The following is a 24,789-nucleotide window of genomic DNA, read 5'->3' on the forward strand; positions in this document are numbered from 1 at the left end:
GTGATCAGGGCCCCAGTATTCCTAGTGTAGCATACCCAAGGGACAGTCTCCGTTCCATAAATGATGGTTAAATGGAAGAAGAGAATCCCTCTCTTAACTGAACTCACCTAAGACTAAACCTCAGCAATTGGTAGCTGGGGGGCAGGATGAGAAACACTGATGTCCTGCTCTTCCCAGAAAGGAGGCCCTCCAACTGAGAGCTGGGGAGAGAGGAAGCCCTGTGTCCTTAGCTGCACCAGTCTGGACTGGAGTCTCTGCCTGGTGGGGCTGAAGGGGAGGGTAAATGGTCTTGATTCAAAAAGCACAGACACTCAACTTTCTTACTGAAGTTTCACAGAATTTCTTGAATAGATTTTCTTCATCTGCTGTTTGATCTCAAGAACATTTCCATAGGCTTTCAATTTTTTTTCTTTTTAATTATTTTTACCAGTTTCAATGGCAAGAGTGTTCATGGAGCTTCTCGCACTGACATGCCTGAAGTCACGCTTTCTGCATTATCTATATATTAAGACCTGGATTAATTGGTAGTCTTGATTGGTATCTGTGAGACTCAGTATATCAAATAGAAACTCAAATTGTCTGAGTTAGACTCTCACACTGTATGTTAAACAGCTATTTGTAGGGAATTAGGCTTATGATATGATATGTGGAAACACCATTCTTGCCTATGGATTTTTATATTAATTGATGATTTATTTTTTGATATGTGCTAATAATTAAAACAAACCTTGTAATAGAAATTTCTCTGTATGCTACAGAATTACAACTCACCAATTAGATGCTATTATCAATACCACTAACTCGGGAAAGGCAAAAATTAAGACACGTTTTCAATCATATTAGAGAATTAATTTAAAAGACTTAAATTGGTTTAGAAATAGACCGCCCCATATCAATACTCTCCTAGTCTATTCAAATACGATTTTTATAACTTAATTCCCTGGATTGTCCCTTCTAATTCAATTATTTATTGTTTCACTTCCCAAAGGTTGAAAAGAAAGTGTATACATGCAAGTTACACATGCAACAAACATATGTTCACATAAACACAACAAGCTCATAGTGTAGTCTTCATCTGTCAAGGTATAGTTAATGAAACAATTTTAAAATGTAGATTTTTTTGTTCATTCAGCAAATATTGAGTTCTTCTTATGTGCTAGGCACTGTTCTAGGCATTTTAGACACATCAGATGAACAAAATTGACAGAGATACCTGCTCTCAAGAAGATTATATTCAAGCAAGTCATAATCACCACATAGACAATTCTATTCCTATTAAACCACACAATAATTTCTTGTGGTTGAAAACAACAAGGTATTATGAGTTTTCTGCAACATATCATTTATCTTTTAGGTATTCATGAGAAGGAACAATATGTATCAGTCTATCAACAGACAAAATATAGTTAATATAAACAGTACAATTGTTACAAGCCAATCAATGATGCTTATTTTTCTCCAGTATTGTTCCTTCTGTTTAATTCGAAGAGTAGTTAGCAAATTAAAATCTCTAACAAAATAGAGAATTAGGAAACAAACCTAAGTTCATATTCAAATACGATTGTGATGAGTTCTTAGAGTTTTCTTTAGTTGTTAATATTAAAATGAAAAATCCTACAATTTCAATTTCATAAAATATGTACATATTGGAATGAATTATCATTAGAATTAAGGCATATATTAGTTCTAAAGTGAACTTAGATGATTACTAAAATATAGGCTATAAAACTCCTGTTATACTTTTTATGATTGTTGAATATGTTTAATTTTTTTAAATGTTTCACATAATATAATGGGAAGCAAATCAAATAATTTTGGGCAATGAAACACCATGAGATGTAAATCCAGAAGAAATGACTCCTTTCACTTATTTTGTATCCTTGGAAAAATAATTGAACCCTTAATGTGCTTTCACTGTCATATAATCTCTACAGGTTATTTTGCCGAGTAAATAAGATGATCTATGAATTTTTATTATAAAATTATATATAAGTGAATTATATTTTATTATTCATGCTTATTGACATAATTTGCTTAAATCATTTTAGCCAATATTTGGTGCATTTTCTACTATAATATACAAACCTGTCTCACCAAAGCTGTGAGAGGGAAAAGGAAGGAATCACATTGTCCTGAGGCAAAGAGAGCAGAACACTGTGGGTGTGAATAACTGACCTTGACATGATTTCAGAACAAAATCACGTGTGAGTAATGTAGAGCAATAGACAAAACTGAGCTTGAGTTTTTGCTTGTCACTAAGTAGCTAGGTAGTCATGAGTAAGGGCTTCACCTCCCGGGTCTACGCTCCAACCATTCCAGTTCTCCTGTATTATAATTCAGAGCAGTATTAGAGAAGGAGAGGGGATAGCAGAAAAAGCGTTTGTGGCTGATTGAGCCACATGATATATTTAGTACATAGTAACATTGGATGATAATGAAAACTTGTCATTTATATTTTCTGCCAACACTATGATTTACAAATAGTTTATTTTTATTGGTAATATGAAATATCAGATTGGAGAGGAGTAACGTTATTTTATTTTTTCAAAGAGTGGGGTCAAAGCATCGTGCCTGGGATTGGAGGGGAGGAGAAAGTACATAAAAACAAAGGAGAAGAAAAGAAGACAGGGATCTGAGCCAAGTGAAGCCTGGAAAAGGTCAAAAAGGGTAGAAGACTTATGGCATCTATTCCTCATAAGACCAAAGTTGGTTTAAAAAATAACAGCCCCTATAGAATCCGACTGCCTTTCTAATCCTCCTGGTGATGTATAACTCTAGGGCCGTAGCAAATTCTCGGCCTGAGATCCTGGCTGTCACTTGCTGCTGCACAAAGGAGAGCGGTCAAGGCTAACAAGGAAACATCAACTTCCAGCACTTTCAGAATTAGGGGAAATGACTGATGACCTGAAGAATAAGAAAACTCATTGTTAGGCCTCTAAAGTTAATAATCTTTACTTATTTTAAACATCTTATTTTAAAATGTATGTTTAACATAGTCACTAAAAATTAGCCAATGTAGAGAAAATGTTTATATGTGTACGTGTACTAGCTGCATTTTAATTGTTCTTATACTGTATGTTTTTCATTCCAATATTTTAAAAATATTAATGCCACAGTGTTATATAAGAAACTTTAAGTGCTTTAATCCAAGATCAGTATATCTTTCATTTGGTTTACCAAGAAAAAGCCAACAGAATCAATTCCCTTTCAAACATTATGAGATGAATACGTGTAACATCTTATGAAATCATAGAAGAGTTGAATTATAACAAAAATCAGTTAACTAAGTAAGAGTTGATGATGATGCAGACTCTCCCTGTTTGTGGACAGCCTCAGCCAGTCCACAGTTACATATCTCTAAAATTCAAATTAATCCATCAGGATTTAGGAAATTTTTGAAATAACTGTCATTGAAATTAAAAAATTATCTCTCAAGTAACTGAAATAGAGGAAACATCAAATTTTATTGATAACAGGGCAAAGCATATCTTCTAGTAATATGACAGTGCTGTGATCTCTGGGCCTAGAACATACATTTATTTTAAAACTCATTGGTTCTTACACAATAAAAAAGTATCATAAAGTTACAGTTTAATCTTTCTTGAAGATATGAAAAATTACTATTGTTTTTATAAATTTCAAGCATAGGAAAATATGAATAGGGTGAAAGTATTTCAACTATATCGTATATCACAAATTTAAATATTATGTAGATCAAGAAAATATCGAGATTACTCCATCCTTAGCTACTGTTTTGCATCAGAAATCATTCCATAACTTTTTTTGCATATACCAAACGGTGTGTTGCATTGCCAGAGTAAGATAAAAGAAGATAAAAATGTTAGAATCTACTAACATAAATCCAACAATGAATTTGTTTCTTTTTTCATAAAAATCATCTGGATAATCAATGCAAATTAAAGTTTATTTTTAAAATAATAATATTTTTCCCCTTTGTTGTTAGCTATTGCTGGGTTATATAAAAAATAAAGAACATATTTCATATATCCTTGTGTTCCCGATGGTTTTTAAGATTTTGAACAATCGATAACATTTAGTAATATTTAAATAATCAATAATATTTTTGATAAGTGCAATTCATTTTATAATTATAACATTTGCATCATACAAGACTAAAATTAAAATGAAAGCAAATGTTATTTTACAGTTTAATAACATTTGATCTTACATACGTAGATATTCATATATATGAATAAAATAATCAAAATGGATATTTTTATAATCTCAAAAATGTCAGATATCTGAATACAGATTTAGTAAAATATTCAAAACCTCACAATTTTAAGTTAAGGACATTTACCTTCCTTTTGCAACTCAGGCTGTTTCCACGGAAACAGCAGCTGGCACACAGAAGCAGAATGTTTACAACTTTGATATTTCAGCTGTGCTTGTCAGGTAGATAATGGAAATGTCATTTTTCAAAGAAGCACCTGCAGCTTTTGGGTTCCAACAGGTTCGCAGAATGTAACATTTTAGCTTCTGAAAAAGTTTTAGTTCATAATGTTTCTGTGTAAATCATAACTATGCCTGCTTTGAAAAGAGGCTTAATTACTCTAGTCTATTTTAGAAAATGACTTTTTAAGGTAACTTAGAATTATAATGGTCCACAGGGCTCTGAGAGTCACAATGAAGAAAATTATCACGATCATTTTCCTTAGGTCAGACACTTACTGGAGGTGGATTCTGTCCAGAGCCGCATTTGTTCTGATACAGCATCCCTATTCTAGCCGTTCATTTCTCTTTGGCTGAAAAGTCGTGATTCCAGGAGGCTTCATTCTCAGTGGTAAATAACACGCGGTAGTGGACTGTCCCCGGCTAGTGCTTCCCTGACTCCCCGCCCCAACAACGAACCAACAAGTAGGAAAACTGACTGACTTTTTGACACCAACAATTTGTTATGCTTGACATATTTCTGCCAGAGATAAGCTATAAAGTGTTGATACTCTGCTAGTTCAAAAATCCAAAAAGTTACTTGTTAAGATGGTCATCGCTTCCTCCTGTCAATGCATTTAGAAAATTTGCCAGTGCCTAAATATTATCAATGACAAAACCAGAAGTGAAACAGACATCACCTGTGTTGAATCAGGAAGTTTCTCAAATTACATCTTCAAGATTGTATTTTCAATTCAAGACAACATGATAGTAGAAGGAAAATGAAATGTTATCCTTCTTAAAACATTCTTAATGTGTTATATATATATACACACACATTATACATTGTACATATATGCACATATACACACATATACATTATACATTATCTTACATTCTTAATTTTATACAAAAGACTCAAGCAATATGAACTGAAAGCGTTCATAGATTAGCGTAACACTTCAGCATGAAAAAGGCTTTCAGAGCCAATGAACTTATTACTGACATGCATTTAGTCAACAGCCTAATCAGCTGACCATAATAAGCTGTGGGTTTTTTTTATGGGAACTTACTTGCTAAGGGCAAGTGATCAATTTTAAGTAATTCAGTGGAGCTTACTGAGCAACTACTGCATGCAAGACATTATCAGGCTTTTGAATAACATAAAGTAATTAAAGAGAAAATAGCACCAACTGATAACAGCTCCAGAAGTCTAAACTGAACCTGAGCAAGTCAACAATCTTCATTAAAAATAGTGTCCCCTCCCACAACTAGAAGGACCTGCAACTAAGATATGCAACTGCGTACAGTGGGGGTTTGGGGAGATAAAGCAGAAAAAAAAAAATAGTGTCCCCAAACTTATGATGGTGCTCAGATCCCAAATTCTGTGTTGGCTTTAGTCTACTGTGTGGTCTGTTGAAGGAAGAAAAAAGGCAGATGGACCTATGCAAAGGTGTTCTGTGGATTAATTAAAATCTTAAAACATTCTTAAAACAAATGGAAATAATACTGAAAATTAAAAATGCATATACACTAATGACCATGTAATCCCAATTTGGAACTCATACCAACAGAAACACTGCGGCTTGGTACGTTTTCAGTAGGAAAAAAGGAACAAGTGATTGTTGGGGAATTGTATCTACAGAGTCATATTTGTCTTCTCATAATATTATATAGACAAATAAAATAACTGTCACTCCTTCTGCCCAACTGAAATTTTGTTCATGATATTTTGTTAAATTATGTCAAAAAGTTGCAAACAAATGTATACAGTATACCCATATTATTATGAAAATAAAATTTGAACAAACAAAAATATTTATTTGTGTGCATCTGTAAATATCTACATATGTAAAAGCATAAGAAAAATACTAAAATAAATACACCGGGTTGGTTTCTTTCCTCTTTCTCAGGTCAGTTTAATTATCTTCCTGACTAAACTTTTTCAAAACTCCAATTTGGTGTTGATCATGCATTTACTTTTCCTAAGTGAGTTGAAAGAAGGAACAAAGATCAGAATTGACAATATTTAACAACTCTCTTATCAACCTGTTGACTTAAAATGTTATTCAACATTCGTATTTTTTTCCTAAGGTACATTTTGTTTTTGTCATTCTTAATATCATATGATACATTTAATGGCACTCATTTATTTTTTTCTTTTCTTTTTTAAAGATTGGCACCTGAGCTAACAACTGTTGCCAATCTTTTTTTTTCCTGCTTTATCTCCCCAACGCCCCCCCCCCCCCCCCCACCCCCCGCCATGCAGTTGCATATCTTAGCTGTGGGTCCTTCCAGTTGTGGCATGTGGGACGTGCCTCAACCTGACCTGACGAGCAGTGCCATGTCCACGCCCAGGATCCAAACTCTGGGCCACCACAGCAGAGCACGTGAACTTAACCATGGGGCTGGCCAGATGGCACTCATTTAATAATTCGTTTCTGGGCTTTTTAGTTTATGATAAACAATACAATAGATTCCCTGCAAGGCTCTGCCAGATTTATGAAATTTATGAATTAGAATAGTCTTTTGATGAATCTTGGCCTAAGCACTAGCCCGACACAGATCAGTCGATGTGTAATTTGTCTGTTAGAAGATGATTCAGTTTCTCTTTGAACATTTCCATTGTCAGAGCGCCCACTTTCTTGAGCAGTGGTCTAATCAGTCTGGGAACATTCTAACTGTTCGAAATATCTTCTATTATGTTGAGGCCTAATGGATCTCCCAGAACACCTTTGTACTTAATCACAGAAAAAAAAATTACATAAATTTCCAACTGCTAGAGTTACATAGTATAAGTTTTCTTCCATGTGAACACATTTTAAATTGTAAGGCAATTGCCAATCTTCAAAATTCATATTAACTATTTCCACACTTTCCAAAAGTTATTTATATGAGAGTATACAGGTTCATTCTACTCATGTTACCCAGGGACTAAACCCTGATTAAAATTTATAAAAAATATTATTCTATATTCTCTTCATATTGTTTTACAAATAAAGATCTGTATTTCTACCCAACATCACAATAGACCATGGGAATCTTGAGAACAAGGACATTTTGTTTTGTTTTGCACACCTAGAAGACGGATTGGCTAGAGCACATTAGGTACTCAAATTTTTATAGAAAGGCTATTTTTAAAAGCTATTAGCAATATACAGAACTAAATACTACATCTTAGTTGTGGTCTATCCAGATAACAATAAACTATAATTCCATTGATTGAATCCTAAATTTCTATTTTCTAAGCTCAATTTATTATTCCTCACATGTGTACATTTTTAAACATAGTGTCATGCTATGAATTTGTACTGATTAGTTTTATATGAAATCAATTAAATCAACTAAATATGGTCTCCATGCAATTAGATGAGAACATTTTAATATAAAAATAATACTCATTCAATAAAATTAAAGAAAGACAAAAACTAAACATTAGCTGATTTCCTGCCAGACTTGTTAATGTATTTATTTTCTACAATTTTAATCACAGATCAATATACATTGATAAATTTCCAATGGAAATTTGACTTGTTCATTTTGTGTGTCCTATAGTTGGTTTTGCCATATTTCACAAAATATTTCAAAAAACACTTTGAACACAATGTAGGAGTCTTTGGTCTGATGTCACCTCCCAGTGAGACTTAACCTGACCACCCAAAATAACTCAGTGGCTTGAAGCAATGAGCATTTATTAGCTCAGGAGTCTTCAGGTCAGTGGGCAATTCTTTTGGTCTGGTTAAGTTCACATGTATCCTCCAACAGCTGCTAGATCAAGTGGGATTTGGCCTTCCTAGGGGAGCCACAGGTGGGATGCTATGTCTCTAGTCTATGTAATCTCTTTCATCCCACAGGTTGTCCCGGACTTGTTCATGTGACATCAGTGGCAAGAGTCACTTCTATCACTGGTTAATGGGTCAGCTCAGAGGTGGAGAAATAAGCTCATTCAACATTTTAAGACCAATCACCGTAATTTACCATAGTAATAAGCAAAAGAAGAAAAATTATTTGATAATACCAATTGGTGCAGAAAAAGAATTTGACAAAATTCAGTAGCATTCATGATAAAAACTTTGAGCAAGAATAATGGAGAACTACCTCAACTTGATAAAGAGCATGTGCAAAAAACCTACAGCTAACATCATACAGTCACACTCAGCAGAACATTTCAGTCAATGAGGAAGCGCATATACAATGATGGTCCCATAAGATTAGAAGCATATAGCCTAGGTGTATAGTAGGCTATACCATCTAGATTTGGGTAAGTACATTCTATGATGTTTACACAACAAAAAAATTACCTAAGGATGCATTTCTCAGAACATATCACTGTCAGTTAAGCAACGTGTGTCCGTACTTACTAATGAAAGACTGAATGCTTTCCCTGTAAAACCAGGAACAAGGTAAGGATGTCTGTTCTCATCGCTCTTATTCAACATCATACCTAAGATTCTAGCCACTGTAATCAGGCATGAAAATGAAGTAAGATTGGAAAGGAAGAGGTAAAACTGTTCTTATTTGCAGGTTATATGATTGTGCACATAGAATATCCCAGGGAATCTACAAAAATACTCCTAAAACTAGTAAGTTCAGCAAGGTTTCAGGACACAATATTAAGTCCAAAATTCAATTTCAATTCAATATACTAACAATGAAGGAGGAAAACCAAATTTGAAATGCAAACACATTTACAATTACTCCAAAGAAAATGAAACACTTAGGTATAAAATTAACGGAACATTTATAGATCTGTATGCTGAAAATTACAAATTCTTTTGAAAGAAATCAAATAAGACATATCAATGGAGAGACATACTGTATTCATGGACTCAACATGGTAAAAATGTCAGTTGTCTCCAAATCAATTTATGGAGTTAATGTAATTCTATCAAAACTCCAGCGAAGTTTTTGTAGATTGAGAGAAACTAATTCTAAAATTCAAATGGAAAGGCGTAAGACCTAAAATAGCTAAAACAAGAGAAAAAGAAAGAAAGTGAGAATAATCAGTCTGGTTTTAAAGCCTGCTATTCAGTACAGTAGTCAAGACAGATAGTAGTGGCTGAGGGATAGAAACACGATCGATAAAACAGAACAAAAAATCCAGGAATAGACCCACATAAACACGTCCAACTGCTTTTGCAAAAATGTAACAGAAATTCAATGAAGAAAAGATATATAGCCTTTTCCACAAACGGCTCTAGAACAATTGGACGTCAGCAAACAAATAAAAGTGAACATTAACTTAAACCTCACATCTTACACAAAAATGAACTCAAAATGAGTCATGACTGAAATACAAAACTTTAAACTTCTGAAAAAATTAAGGAGAAAATCTGTAGATTTATGTAGATCTGTAACTAGGCAGTGAATTTTTAGACTTGACACCAAAAGAATGATCCATAAGGAAAAACTGATAAATTAGACATCATCAAAATTAAAACCTTTTGGTCTGCAAAAGAACCTGATAGAGGATGAAAAGACAAGCTACAAACTAGGAGAAAATATTTGTAAACCACATAACTGATAAAGGGCTTATATTTAGAATATATAAACAGATGTCCAAATTGAACAGCATAGAAACAAATTATCAAATTATGGGCAATGATCTCCTTGTTTCTCAAATGTCTAACTGGGGAAAAATTAGTGATTTAAATCTGAAAAAAATGAGAATTGAACATTGAATATATTTTCCTTTGTTTTGGGAGGGAAGTGATGGCAGGTATTTTGTTAGTTGCTACTATGCCACCAAGAGGTGATTCTCTTTAATTGTTGCTCCTGTCCTCATAAGTTCTACCAAGGGTCTGACTTGTTGCCTGTGGACAGAATTCCGGGACATGCTTCTAACTGGCCAGGATAGGGCTTGAAGCACTGTTATTATCCTTCACTAAGCACTTCATGCTGTAATTAATTAAAAAGCCCTACTCTGATAAGTTATTTCTATACTATGAACTATGGCACAAGAATTATGCAGAAAAGAGGTATTTTTAAGTAATACAATGCAAGTAGCCACGTGTTTAACGATACTGGAAAATGCCTTGATTCGCTTACTGTGAAGGAGACCTATGTGACGAAAATTTAACAGTGAGGTTTTTTTTGTTTTTGTTCCTTTGAAATCACTTGTTTTTTTGGAAGCATTTTAGTATATATCAAGTAGAAAAATAGAGAATATTTAGGAAAAAAATATATATATTTACTGATATACCTGGATTTTGCAAATGCACCGCTGAATATCACCAAATGAACAATATTATTAAATACAAAAATACGTAATGTGAGTTTAACACTAAAGTCCTGCAATTACACTTTGAGATCGTGCAATGGAGGAACGCCCACCAAAAAATACTTATCTCTAATTGACTAGTATGTAATTTTGAAAAAAGAAGACAGGAAAGGGGCAATAAAAGTATTTAGAAATAATTATTAATTAATTAAAAATAGAGTATCATATCTACCAGTTAAAATGCTTGAATGAAGCAAGATGCAAACATAAACTCTTCACGTGATTATAAACTCCAGCCAACTATGTAATTTTAATAAATTGTCAAAACTATAAATGCCTTTTTAAGAGATGGAATACTAAAAGGAAAGCCTAAATCAATATGCATTAAGGATAGATAATTTTATTATTTATGAAAATAAGCAATTAATAAAAGAACACCTAGAAAATAACTTGTGAAACTTTTAAAATCTAGGAGGATATTATTTTCAATGTTCAACCAGAATGCTATTTCTGAATCAAGAGGTTTCTTATAAAAAGTCTTATTGGTGAAAACTATGGAACATTAATTCAGTTACCAGATTATTTTACTGTGAGTGTATATATGTATATATGTGTGTGTGCGTGTATATAATGCCCTACTATTACTACAAGTAATAGAATCATATGCATTGTATAAACTAATATTATTTCTCTAATAGAATTTCACCCAAGTTATGACAACATTTTAAGTTTATGTGGCTGTATTGAATAGGTCTATCTATTCATTTCTAAGGTAAATATTCAAAGATCGACTTTCAGAAAAACACATTTTAAAAAATAGGTGGAAAGGAGATTGAGGACCTAGCGTTTATTGGGTACAGAGTTTCAGTTGAGGAAATTGAAACAGTTCTGGAGATGGATGGTGGTGATGGTTGCACAACACTGTGAATGTGCTTAATGCCACAGAACTACACACGTAAAATGATTAAAATGGTAAATTTCATGTTACGTATATCTTACTACAATTTTAAAAAGTGATAAGCCATGCTGATTGCATGTACCCTTGATATGATGTGACGATAATGACAAAAAAATAAAACAAGTTAAGAGCCTTGAGGAAAGAATTAATACTTTATAGACTTCTATCCCCAAGGTTAACAAATTCATGTAATTTCCCTTACTTGAATTATTTTTTCAATTTCTTTTCCAAATTCATCCTCTTATGTTTTATGTTTTCTTCTTAATATCTTTTTGTTAGCTTATTTCAAATGTGTAAATTTGAATTACACGGTATTTAATTACACCATAAAGTTATTTTTGTATTAAATTATATCATTCTTGGAATTGAAGTATTCAAGAAAATTTTCCTTAAGATTATTACCAGCACACTCTTCACATCCTAATGAAGTGATAATTTTCTAAATTATCTGTATCTATATTATAAACAGGCTTAGGTATTTCTGAATCTCTGCAACCAAATATTTAAAAGCCACACAGATCTCACTTATATGAGGAACCTAAAATAGTCAAACTCATAGAAGCAGAGAGTGGAATTGTGGTTGCCAGGGGCTGGAGGAAGGAGAAATTGGAAAGATTCTGGTCAAGCAGTGCAAAGTTTCACTTATGCAAGATGAATATGCTCTGAAGATGTAATGGACAACGATGCGACTATATTAACAACTTTGTCATATAATTGAAATTTGCTAAAAGAGTAGATCTCAAGTGTTCTCATCACAAAAAAAAGTGGTAATGATCTGAAATGATGGAGCTATTAATTAGCTTGAATGTGTTGATTTTTTCACAAAGTATACATATGTGAAATCATCAAATTGTACACCTTAAATATATAAAATTCATAATTGTCAAATAAACCCAATAAAAAACAAAAAAATAAAAACCACAGGTTTAAATTAATGTAAAAAGTAAAGTTAGAGAATTGAACAAATTCCTTTCTCTAGGAAGGCTGTTTCTCCTTTCTCTACTTATTTTATCTGTTTTAGATATATAATGCACTTGAATTGCTAGCACTAATCACCATAAGATTTATAAAATTGTGATATTAATACACTAAAGGTGCTAATTTTATTGGCAACTTGAACACAGATACTAGGGTAAAATAGAAATGTTATTTCTGAGTTAAGGGATTATATTGTTCTTGTTATCATTTTTTTCATTAACTTACTTGCTAAATTTGATAATAAACATATTTTAAAATATTTTTCTCATGTGATATGTTGACAGTCTATTTAATTATGCATTTTTCATTATTTGAAATTTCATTTTCTTTCACTAATTTAAAATCTGAGATAAAATATTTGCTTTTGTGTTAGTTTTTCTCAGTGTATTTATCTAATTTATTTCAGTTGCAACACTAATGTGGTAATTAAATGGCTTATGAAAGAAAATGCTTATTAGATAAGATAGGTAATATGTTGAAGACACAAACCACTAAATTTAAGTATTTCAAATCTTCATGCATGCCCAGCTCCATTTTAGAGAGCTTTTGTTGAAAGTAGTAATGAAAATATAGACTGGAATTGACATGACATAGAGTAGCCAACGCTAATTATCTTGGCTGACTAGAAGTGGTTAACTCAAAGAAGGATCCATACAATAAAAAGAAGTAGACACTAACAAAAATATTCATTAATATCTATAAAACAATTGCATTTTACCTTTGGAGAAAATCCTAAATTTCTATGTCATACAATATGAATTTAACAAGAAATCCCACAAATAGTCAGCCATTCAATCCTGAGCACAGGCAACATTGGACAACTGGAAACCAAGACGGCCAGAGGACCGTTTACTCATGTTTGTCAATGGCTGCTGTGGTGCATGCCTTCCTCCCACCAGATCTGACCCTGTCCTTCAGTTATCATTACAGCAGTCCCTAAACGGGGCTTGCTCTTCCTGACTGATGAAAAAATCCTTAACCTCTTCGCTCAGAGGGGAGATCCAGTCGTAGTCATGCTGCAGGCAGTTGACGTTTGCCAAACAAATATTAAAGGGCAAGGTCTCAACATCTTAATTCACAAACTGTGAAGTCTTACTCTGTATGTTGGCCACACTCACCTTCCTGTAGTGTTTTCTATTTGAAATATTCAGACGAGGCCTCCCTCACTTACCAATGAATATGTTAGAATCTCTCAAACATCCCGAAACCCTATTAGTAGAAATTCCTTCTTAATTTGATTTTCCTGCAGACAAACGGTAGTATTGGCATGTTGGGGTTAGGTTAGTTAGACAGTCAGTTGCTTCAAAACCTTGTGCTAGGGTGAACTTCGACGAACAGGCCCGTATGCCTGTGTCTGATGGCACACCGACACATTCAGAAGCTGAAACTACAGTATTTTGTCCTTTCTGTTTTTCTCTAATTATCGTTCTACAAGTAATTTAAAATCATCATTAAGATAATTAACTTTAATCTAGGTCAGCGGTACTGCTCCAAACTTCAACGTTGGTAAATATATCTTATGGATGGCAATGGGTGTGATAATGCCTACATAAATAGAGTACGTGAAACCTTTTGTGATTGATGACTAAAGCCTTTTTTTTCCCTTTCTCTGTGTCCTCAAAGTTTATATGATAGATTAAAGAAAGGAAAACACCTTACACTTTTATCTGCAAATATTTGCTCCTTATGTGGAATCCAAGCTTTACATCAAACACAAAGATTATAAAATTTAAAGACATTTTATTATAATAAAATTCTCTGCACCTCCATAGTTTTATATTAATCCAATATTTCTATAATTGAGAAAAGTCAGTATAGAGGACATGGAAAAATAGACACGTCAATTAGGAAGTGGGCTGATAGTTAAAAGTTTGCCTCTATTTTAACAATTTAGGATTTATATAATCACTTTTAAATTAAGTCAACATTGCATACAGTTCAACACGCTAGATGAATTAAAGAGGTCATTGGACACATAAGAGTTTGGCATTTCATTTCAAATCAATACTATCTTTGAGTCCAGAAATTAGAAAAGGTAAAGAGAATATTTTATGAGTTAAAATATGTTATGTAGTAGAAAAATGGTGTTGTAATTGATTAAATAGTTCCTCCTAAAAGGCCTTATACTCCTAGACAACAATGGGCCTTACTTTTAAAATTATCTTTGTATTGATTTTAAATAATTAAATTTCCACAAACTAATACAGCATATACACATCTACCGACTGCCACAATTTAACATGTTAACATATTCTAATATGTTTCATATCTTGTGGATATGATATGAAATTAAAGTCTATTTTGCGTCACTCCTCAGTCCCATTTCTCCTCTCCACTTCAGATGAAGATATTCTCATAAATTGGTATATATTTTATATAGAGTCTTCAAGTTTTTACAGCATTTTTGTATTTTCAAGTTTTATAAATGGTACCCTGCTAAATGAAAATTATACATTGTTATATTTTTACTTAATATTCTTGAAGTCATGCCATATTGATACACATAGTTGGGAATCTATTTCAACTACTGACTTTTTTTATTTATGTAATTTTTTTGATTATTTTTTATGAGGAAGATTAGCCCTGAGCTAACATCTGTGCCAATCATCCTCCACTTCATATGTGGGATGCCCCCACAGTGTGGCTGGTGAATGATGTAGGTCCATGCCCAGGATCTGAACCCATGAACTCAGGCCTCTGAAGCGGAGCACTCTGAACTTAACCATCACACCATGGGGCCAGCCCCATCAACTACTGATTTTTATACTGTTGTTAGATCACGTGTCTGTATTGTTACTTATCTCCCTATCAGTGGACTCCACCAGAACAATGCTGCAATGAATAACCCTGTACATCTCTTTGTGAACACTTATAACAGATTCTTTAAAGAATATACATACCAGTGGAATTATGGAAGTAAAGCATTGACATTTTCCACTTGATTGGATATTTGCAAACTTGTACTGGTAGAATTTTGCCTATGCTTTAAATTCAGTACAGGTGTCTTCTTTATCCCTCCACTGTTCTCCAAGTTTTGGTGATTCTCTGTGGAACCCATGCTATTCCTTCAACAAGCTGATTTCTTTTCCTATGTTGTATTTTTTTCTTGTATGTACTTAAATTATATTTCTGTCATTGCTAAGCACACTTTTTAATCATCAACTTCTATCTAGAGTATATGAAGGGAGATTTTCTTCTTCCAACATGTTCTAAAACAGGCTGATTGCACTGTTTTGAATGCCTTCACTCAGTTCTGCAGTTCAGCTTTCTGTTGAAGTATGTTCAATAACTACATAGCAATTTTAGAAGGAGCATCACTCAGTATTTTTGTGTGTGGAGTATCCCATGGCAATAGGAGGACTTCTATTCTGCTTAGTCGTAATTAAAAATCCCAGCTCAGGTTCCAGATTCAAAGTGGGTTTCTCCAGGAGCAGGAGCAGACTCTGTTACAGCATCTCTTTAATACTACTAAAGACCTTCCTGGTTTGGGTACCTTGGGATGCTCTTAACTATATCATATCCACCGTGTTGTATGTTCCAGTCACAAAGCATGTCATTTCTCTATTCAAACACAAGGTGGATCATCATCATCCTTGTTTTATAGCAAACAGAACACTTTCTTTAGTTGTTTCCTAATAGTAAGTTTTAGTTTAGATTAGTTTTGCTCTGATTTTTTGGGGGGTGGAACGGGCAATGGAAAGTGACTATTTAATGGGTCTGGGCTTTCTTTTAGTGAGATAAAAACATTCTGGAATTAGATGGTGATGATGGTTACACAACATTGTGAATATACTAAAAAAGACTCAATTGTATACTTTGGTTAAAACAGTGAATTTTAGGGCCAGCCCCAGCAGCCTAGTGGCTAAGTTCAGCACGCTCTGCTTCAGTGGCCTAGGTTCAGTTTGTGGGCGCAAACCTACACAGCTCTATTAGTGGCTATGCTGTGCTGGTGGCCCACATACTAAAACAAAAAATAGAGGAAGATTGGCATGGATGTTAGCTCAGGGAAAATCTTCCTCAGGAAAAAAAAAAGGCGAATTTTATGTTACATAAATTTTATCTCAGTATAAAGATTTTTTTTAAAGAGTTTACTTTTTGCCAGAGCATGAAGAAAACAAAGAAAACTGTGGTCAGACAACTAAGGGTAGCCAGACTATAGAGGGCCAAGGAGATCACATTCGTGAATTCAGGCTTAACCTAATTGAAATGGGACACCAATAGAAGATTTCAAGCCATCAAATGGCTCACCCTGATACCCAGTTTTAAACTAAGATCAGGCTGTTCCGAGGGTGCTGGAAGGTAACATGGCAGGAACGAAATATCAGTCCGATTAAGAGGTTGTTGCAGTTGTCCAGGCAAGAGTGTGGACCAGGGTTTTAACAGCAGATGTGATCACTTTTAGGAAAGATTTGTAAGACTTGGATAAGGCCAACCAACGATTGTTTTGGGGTATTTTGGTTTCAGATGCCTGTTAGGTCCAGCAGACTAGAATAATTGAATGATTCCTCGTAGTTTTCATTAGGGAAATACAAAGGTCTACATTGTATGGACTCTGCTTCCACCTCATCTTGCAGCACCCTCTGGTCTCCTTTCAGTGCTGTGCAGCCACTGCCTCAGGCCCGTCATGGTTAATTTTCTGTGTCAACTAGGCTGGGCTATGGGGCCCAGTTGTGCTGCTGGAGTCTGGGAGCCCTTTATGCCCATCAAAGCAACTGCCAGCAACTGCCAGAAGCATCTTCTCTCTTCCTACCACATTCTGATTATTTCCAGTGTGTTCTAATGGCAGAACCTAAAGTACACCTCTGGCAAGGGAGATTCAAACTTGCACTTTGAAGAACTCCAACCCCAGCAGTATAAGTTAGAGTAGAAGACAGTTTGGGGCAGAGCGATTACAGGCACACCTCACAATTTAAATCAGCAGGAAAAGTCAACATCAATACAAAATGATCATTGAAAATCCACATCGAATAATATGATACCCCTGCCTCACACTATATACAAATGTCCTTTCAGAAAAAAGTAAAAGGGAAAGTTTAAAGTTGTAAAAAACAATATAGGCACACAACCTGAAAACTGGAGTATTTCCTAGACAAAATACAACGAAGCATAAACAATAAAAGAAAACACTGACATTCGAATATATCAAACTTCTGCTATACAAAATGTATCATAAAATACAAAAATATAAGCAACAGACAGGGAAATGATATTTTCAAAGCAAATAACTCTTGTGGAACCAGTATTCAAACTCTAGGGATCTTCTACAAGTCAACATTAGACAAACAACACAACAGTTTACTGTAAAAGTTTGTAATCAATTTATAAAACAGGACACTAGAATGGCCCATAGTGTAGAGAAACCATACAACACAGCAAGCAGTCACGAAAGCTAAAGTAGTAGTAGTTACAATCTCACATGTATCAATTCGGTTCTGAATTAAAAGTCTGACCGCTTAAAGCAGACTGGACAACACGTGGATGGGGGCGCTCTCATGCACTGACCGTTACCACTTAAATTGCTACAAACAATAAAATAAAAGACAGTTACACCTAAAGCTAGAGTTTGCATACATTTCTGAATAACACTTTTAAAGAGTTTAACTGGAGAAAGAATGTTAACTATTAGCACTAGGTTAGATACAAAACTGATCGATATCCTAAATTGCAATAAATCCACAACTTTGGATTTACTTTTTACTAAAAAAACCTAATTTGTGTTTTCACCAAAACAAAATAAATGCTAAAAAATGACCTACTAAAAGTTAAAAGAAAAGAAACTGTAAAAACAAAGACAAGAACATGACAAAAATTATTATACCATGAAAGAAGGAGTTTTTTGAGACATGACATTAATGTAAGAAATTGCTTAGAGACAAAGTTGAAAATATTATGCAAAATATCACTGAAAATTGATCCCAATTACTTATGCAAATAACTCATATAACTAAATTAGAAACTGAGAAAAGGTCATTATACAGAAATTTCAAACAGTTTGTATTAATTACCAATAAACATCTAGAAATGTCAATCCAATAAGGAAAGAAATGAAAAACAAATCATTACAATATCATTTTTAATCTATCAAATTAGCAAAGATCTTGAAAAATGAAGGTATTGCTTAAACTGAGACTGCATTAGATATGTTAAATGTGGATGCTTTCTAATTTATATCCAATGGAAATGTAAATTGAGGTGTATTTTTTAATTTAATGTCACATTTAGATATTCATACCAAGAGGAAATGTAGAAATACACACAAAGATGTTAGTAATAAAGATCTCACCAGAAGATAGATAAGTGGTAGGAAAGTCTAACAATTAGGAAGCAACTTAAATGCTCAACCACAGGTGATGCTTCAGTAAATTGCACGCCATATGATTTAATAACAAAATTTGTTAATTTAATTGGTTAATTTAAGTTGATTAAAACATGAATGTCACAGGACAATAATCCCAAAATAAGCATTTAAAAAACAGAGTATAAAACTGGATGTTTTGCATATTAATTGTACAAAAATTAAATAATTAAAAACATAGCTGGGAATGTACTATAAACATATGTTGTAGATGCCTCTGTTGGATTATTATTTATTATTATATATTTGATTTTTAATCTCTATTAAATTCTCTATAACAGGCATTTTAATATTTTTAATAAACTACTTATGCGTTATTTGTTAAAATAATAAAGGATGATCAGTGAAACACTTTGATGTGGTTTAAGGGCTGAAAATGCAACAGAATATAACTCTATCTTGAACTATGAAATATAATCTCAGAGCCAGCAATAAAGTTTTGTTGATTTTTTTTTTGGCATTTTCCCAAATATATATATACATATATATATATATATATATATCTCCTAGATTCTCTGGCTTTAGCAGAATTGGTAGGCATCTATAGTAGTCACTCATTAAATACATGTTGAGTGATTGATCATCCTGTTATTTCACATCTCGAGGAACAAGTTCATCACATTGCATTGGCAAGAAATACCCTTAACATCTCCTGCCTCGACCCTCAACCTTCTTATCACACCCATGCATCTAAATCTCTGGGTGGAATTTATGATTTCTTCATACTACCATTCAAATCTTGTCTCCTTGACTAACTCAGGGTAAAGCAGATTATCTTTACTCTAAACTCTTGCGTGCATCTTATTCATTGCCCTTAACCCACATCTCTTCATACTGTTTTTTATTTCTGTATGTTTCTTTCTATTCTACTAGATCAAGGTCCATGAAACAAGATATTGACAGTAATTTTCATTTCCTCAAACTTATATACTAATCACTTGACCTGTTAAAGGAGGCAGTATTAAGACACGTAAAAGAGAACAAAGCCAGTACTATCAAATATAAATTGAGAGGGGTGGGACATTGCGATCAGTAAACTTTTTGGGTAAAGATAGTTGCCTTAGAGATTCTTTGCTATGTTTTAAGAGTTCATGAGTATGTAAAACAGGCAGATTGTAATTAATACAAAAGGTACATATAATTACTGCCATTCACCCATCTTGCCTGCACAGTTCTATTAATAGCACATTCTTTGATTGATTTATAATAGTAATAATGCTAACAAACCACAATGGAAAACTAATGAGAGACAGACCATAGTTCAACCTCCCAAACTGGTATAATGCCTTCTCAAAGGTCATAGTAGTTAAAAATGCAAGGAGGTGTTCACTCATCTTTATGGAAATGCCCTTCATCAGTATAATATGACATGAGAATGAATACAGCTGCTATAAACTTAATGCAAGTATAAACAGAATGAGTGAATGAAAAAGGATTTAGGGGAGAAGGCAAGAGGACACCTCATCAGGAAGTGTGAAGAATAGGAGTGAATCATAGAAATATACTATTATATTAATGGTAAATTTATTATTTGCAGATTTAGGGTATTGTTTATTTTTGTTTGCTTGCTTAAGACTCACATTGCTGCAGGCCTCTGTCATGCATGGTAATTGAGTTTTGATATTTTTAAATTTAGCACTTTAATGATGTGCTGGTAGCTGCCAGTACTCAGCACAGCAGGGCAACTTCAAATTTTCTAAGAAGCCAATTTCATCCCTCTTTCTCCACAGATGAAGAAATCTATGTGGATACCCGGAAATAGGAAGCAATAACAATTTGGGAAGCTGCGTTTTAGTATCACCAAAGTCACCTAGTCACTCACAAAACAATGTTTGTTAAACTGAATTAAAATAGCAGTTTAAGACCTAAATTTTGTGAAAGAGTTCTAAAAATCAGCCAAGCTTATTGATTTGTGAGTTCCAACACCAGTTGGCCATGTTCCTATACAGTTATCAATTATTCATCAGCATATGTGAGAAAAAAGGATTATAATCTAATCTGGATTATAAATAATGCTATATCATTAATCCATTTATATACAAACTATTATTTTAAAACTTGGTGCTCATTATTTTCATCATGAGTAGCTATTAGAAAGCGTACTCAATTATTCCATAGTTTCATCATCACACTGTAGTTTTTCAGATGATGTAAGGTAGCTCTCATGTAGAAGGTTAGGTAACAGGGCAACTTAAAACAGAGCGGACACAGAGCCCCATCCTTTAGAGAACGTGGAGACTATTGACAGCCATAAAGAATAAAGAAAAGGCTCAGTTTTGTTTTTAATATTAAATCCATCTGTCACTGGAGAAGTGAGCTGCATGTCTTGACAACAAAACAGGTTGTAGAATTTTGCCACATACAGCCTTCCCATTAAATTCAAGAAAATGATGTCAATCTAAAGTCTACAAGAGATACGGTTTTGCCACATAATGGATGGAAATATTTTCTTTAAGACAATGCATGAGCCAATCCTGATGGTTAAAGTTCGGCATGCACTGCCTCAGTGGCCCAGGTTCAGCCCCTGGGTGTGGAACCACAAAATGCGTCTGTCAGTAGCCATGCTGTGGCAGCGGCTCACATAGAAGAACTAGAAGGACCTACAAATAGAATATACAACTATGTACTGGGGCTTTGGGGATGGAAAAAAAAGAGGAAGATTGGCAATAAATGTCAGCTCAGTGTGAATCTTTCCCAGCAAAAGACAATACAGTGACTGTGGATTTAAGTTTATCATTGTAGTTACTGGAATGAGAATAATCCACTCACATTTAAACTCCTGTTTCTCTATCTAATGAAATTCTACTTAATTACCAAACTAAGATTTCCACAGTTCCAAAAATGTAGGTCAAAGTGAACAAAGGGAGACGTGTTTTAATTCACGTATTTTTTAAGAAAGTAATTCTATAATTGGCATTAGCATCATTACAATCTTACTTCATCCATCCCTCAGTTATTACCAGGCAGTCAGCAAATGAAGGAATTCATCTGTTTTCATTCATTAAATAAAGTTTATTTCTAGATACCGTTTTAAATGTGGAAAGATGAAACTGAAATAAAATAGGTATTAGAATCTCATTTTGAAAACTGAATCAAACCTCATACAAATTACTTTAATTAAATTATACCCTCATTTCTTGTATTGTATCATTTCTCCTCATTAAAAAGAGGAATTCATGAAGAAGCATAATCCTTGTCCACAGAATTAACAGATCTCCTGGGGGTCGTAAATTCACAATGTCCCTGAGTGTTGGATTTGCATTTAGAAGTGTGAGCCAAGATGAGAAAAATCACACACGTAGGCTGAGAGCTCTCTATAGACACCGACACCTGAGAGGTGCCTGTGTATCACCCATTCTGGCAAGTACGTGAACTACCTTATGCCGCTGAGGTGCAGCATAACTACCTTTAATTTGCAGTGGGACTACAGTACATGTGTAAGTGCTGTGTATAACTGAAACCATCTTCTACGAGAAATAAAATATTTTAGACATAATTCAATAGGTGCATTAGACAGAAAGTGCACTCATTCCAGCCTTTCAGGTCACCAAAGTCACCAATTTACTACCTTTCTCATGCTGAAACCTCTGTAGCTTCAGCACTGGTAGCCATGCTCTGCTTTCAGTCCCCTCCCCTGACACAGACTTGTAGTACGACTTTACGTAGTACAGTATCTTGTCCAGGGTTAGTAAACTGTTGAGCATTTCTCCAAAGAGTAAATTTAATTTCACAACTATGGGAAAATATAATATGGACAATTTGTAAGGCAACTTGTTCAATGAAAAATGAAAGCAACAATTAGATACATTTCAGATTGTATTAAGCATCCGTTGTAGGAAGGAACTGAAAAACAAAACAAAACAAAAGAACATTAAGTCTGGTAGCGTTGCCAATCACTGGGGGCATAGAATTGACCTCAGGGGACACATTATTTTCCTGAACCCAAAATACATTTAATCCTCAAAACTGCACTTAGTGGCAGTTTTAGTACTGTCCAAAGCAAGTTGAAAATACTTTCTTTGTCCTCAGAATTTTTCATTTCAAGACAGATCTTGATATGAATCACAAGATGCCAAAAGAGTGGAGCAAAAAATCAGCCGGCACATAGTAATTTATATTTAGAATAAGAAATGGTAAATTCTTCACAATGTGGGAGTTTTCTAGTTAGAATTTTATTTGGGAGGTAAATTACTTTTCCTACAATTAGATTGATCTGGAGTGAGAACATTAAGTTGAGAATAATTTCAAGTTTTTAAAAAATTTTTTCGCATATAAGATGAGGCATAAATGGCATCTTGTGGGCAAAAACACATGATCATATAAAATAAAAGTATACACATTGGAAAGAATAAAGATGTTGCCTGAAAATGTGGGCATTGGGAAAGGAAGTAAAACTTTCCCGAACATCCTCTCTTGAAATAGGAAATGAGGCTCTGTTCTTACGAAGTACGTCCCTGGAACCAAAGATGAAACTGAAAGAGAGCAGTCGCATAATTACTTAATTAGACCCAGGACAGCCTCTACTTTGCAGTGGGCCCATGGAATCACAACAGGGGCTAGAGTATCAGTTATTTTGCAATTCAAACCCTGTTAAAGAATGGAATGATGAATTATGGGAGATTCATGGATATTATATACCTATTAGATGCAATAATAATAGTAATTCATTTCTCTTTTTCATGTCTTGAGACAGAAATAATCATTTTCCCACCTAGAATTGGAATCAAATTTTAATAAATCTGAATGTAATAGCCAATAATCTCAAGTAATTTTGGGTGTTATGATGAAGGTTGACAAATAAAGGAACCCTTGGAAGAAATTTTATTTTGGCTCCATTCTCAAAAGGCACAAAGACTGCCTAGGAAAGGACTATAGAAGCCACACTGAATGTTACAAGTCTGCTCTGCACCACTATCACCAAAAGGATCATGTGACTTACTCAAATGTATGGCAGCCACCTAGACTTTTCCAATGAAATATTAGCCCTAAGACTATTCTTCCAATAATTGTGAGGTACCAAAAATAAATACACGTGGTTTTAAATAAATACCTTCAAGGAAACACCGTGAAATATCTACTACACTAAAAATCATTGCAGTGATAGAGTTCATTGAGCATTAGAAATTGTTGGGAGGACTAGCTATAAAATATGTTATTTGGGAATAAAACTCTATCCCTCCTAATTCCATGTAAGTAAATTTGCCTCCTAATTTCCCTTCTAATTCCACGTAAATAAATTTGAGCTGAATCCAAATTAAACTTTTGTTAAATCTGATCTTTGTTCTCATTACTTAGATGAAATCTAAATAGATGATGAACTTCAGAAACCAAGAAGTAATTGCCAAATTATCCTTCAAAACCATAGAAAATGAGAATAATTTAAAACAACTTCATAAGACTGAGTCAATAAAAATAACAGGGATCCATGTTATTTGTTTTATTTAAAACACTAGTCCATTTGTGAGAGTGGGCGGGTTGGTTGTATAGGTTTATCACCAGTGAGAGGAGAAGTCAGTACATACACATCCTCCAAAACTCAAGAAACCATATGCTTCATTTGCTCAGGACAGTTTCAGTTTAGAAGATTTTATTCTAGAGTAATTTTCATCATTCTCAAAAGTGTTCTGGTTTGGACCATAAGTGATACAATCACCTTATTTATGACTCTTAATGGAGGTAACACATTAGTTTTCCTCTTCTGTTTTTAACAAACAGGAGAAATCTCTGGCAGATGTAACAAATATGAATCAAGGAAACATTATTTTGTCCTTAAGTAAAAGAAATCAATTCATATGCCTTTATATTGTAGAGTTTTTGCCTAATTAATAATTTTAGAGGAAAATGTTTTCTATTATCAACAACTTATTTATTATTGTTTTCCTTTAA

Source organism: Equus quagga, chromosome 2 (genome assembly GCF_021613505.1).
Source record: "Equus quagga isolate Etosha38 chromosome 2, UCLA_HA_Equagga_1.0, whole genome shotgun sequence".
Taxonomy (NCBI): domain Eukaryota; kingdom Metazoa; phylum Chordata; class Mammalia; order Perissodactyla; family Equidae; genus Equus; species Equus quagga.